This window comes from Pavona decussata, unplaced genomic scaffold, assembly GCF_977016875.1.
Source record: "Pavona decussata unplaced genomic scaffold, jaPavDecu1.1 SCAFFOLD_1404, whole genome shotgun sequence".
Lineage (NCBI taxonomy): Eukaryota > Metazoa > Cnidaria > Anthozoa > Scleractinia > Agariciidae > Pavona > Pavona decussata.
The window spans coordinates 12,501-14,560 of NW_028146035.1; positions in this window are offsets into that span (position 1 = coordinate 12,501).

The window sequence follows — 2,060 nt, forward strand, 5'->3', positions numbered from 1 at the left end:
AACTTTCCTTGCCCGTTAGTCAATTCTGCCCTCTATTTCTCCGCCTTGCCGCCGTGGAACATAAGGGACAGGGTTTACTAGCCAGCTCCTCTCGGAACCTTTGCGACCAACCTGCCCACACTATAACCCCCAAACGCTAATAAGGAGACTGCATGATATGGTAGACAGAAAATAAAAACGCGAAAAAAATGAAATTTTGAAAATCGAACCCACAACCAGCCAAATCGTTTGTAAGTCATGCCAAATGACTGGTGACATCTTAAAAACCCATTGAAGCCACAACATCCCATAATTTCACGCTTTTAAAGATTTGTCACTATACGCACTGTAAGTACCTCACTAATTCTCACCTCAGATTTTACGGGAACATGTTCAAATTTTAACACGCCTCTCAGCACGACCAATTACATTAAAATTCATCGCAAAAGTCAGAATTCTCCAATTTTTGAAAAATTCACTATATTCACTGTAAGTACCTCGCTAGACAGTGGAGACCTCAGATTTTACGGGAACATGATCAACTTTCGACACACCTCTCAGCACGAGCAGTTACATAGAAATCCATCAGGAAAGTCGTGCTGTGAAGAGGTCTTTCGACTAAGAAAAATGGTGGTGTGAGGAGGAGTCACCTAAATCAGAGAAAAATACTCTTATAGGAGACTGCTACGAAAGACATTTCTGAGTCCACTGGCCCTAGTCCCCTAATAAGTGTATTTCTGTTTGTTTTAAGAAGGTCCTCCTGACATCACCAATCTTCTGTCTTCAATCCTAACCCCAACGTTAACCCTAACGCTAACCCTAACCCTACCTCCCTCAGGGGCAGTTCTATGGTTATGATCCCACGGTAGGCAGAAAAACTATCCCAATCTAGGTTTTCTTGTATGCTGACTCCATTTTAAATGCTTTTACTTGAGTCTGACAAAGGCAAAGCCAAATACTCACCCCTATATGGACGGGGAAGCAAAGTGCGGATTTTGGTAGGTCGGCATTTTCAATCAGGAATGTTGCCATTCGAAAGAGCGTCCAAAAAAACTTGGTTGGGACACATTTATTTTAGAAATTAGCGACCTAACCAGAAGTGCACTTTTTGGTGGGCCTACCCTACCCCCCTCAGGAGCAGTTCTATGGTTATAATACCACGGAAGGCACAAAACCTATCCCAAACTAGGTTTTCTTGTATGCTGATTCCATTTTCAATGTGTTTCCTTGACTCTGACGAAAGCAAAGCCAAATACTCACCCCTATATGGACGGGGAAGCAAAGTGCGGATTTTGGTAGGTCGGCATTTTCAATCAGGAATGTTGCCATTCGAAAGAGCGTCCAAAAAAACTTGGTTGGGACACATTTATTTTAGAAATTAGCGACCTAACCAGAAGTGCACTTTTTGGTGGGCCTACCCTACCCCCCTCAGGAGCAGTTCTATGGTTATAATACCACGGAAGGCACAAAACCTATCCCAAACTAGGTTTTCTTGTATGCTGATTCCATTTTCAATGTGTTTCCTTGACTCTGACGGAAGCAAAGTCAAATACTCACCTCTATATGGACGGGGAAGCAAAGTGCGGATTTTGGTAGGTCGCCATTTTCAATCGGGAATGTTGCCATTCGAAAGAGCGTCTAAAAGAACTTGGCTGGAACACATTTTTGCTATAAATTGTTGACCTAAGTATATAAGCAAGTATATAAGCAAATACTCGTTACATAGCATAAATAGCCTCTAAACACCCGAAAAACCTCTCCAAATATCATTTAAACCTTTTTCCTAACCCTAACACTTACCCTAACCCTAACCCTAACCCCATTTCAAACCCTAATTCTAAGTCAGAGGTCCTCCTCACACCACCAATTTTTTTGGTAGGTCAAAAGACCTCCCCACACCACAGAATTTTCGAAGTCGAGGTCCTTCTCATACCAAACAATTTTTCTAAGAGTTTTTCTAAAAATTTTGAGGACTTTTCACTTAGAAAAGAATTGGGTTTTGTGGTGGACCTTTCAGTTACAAAATATTAAATTGTGTGAGGAGGACTTTTGACTTTGAAAATATTTTGTGGTGTGAGGAG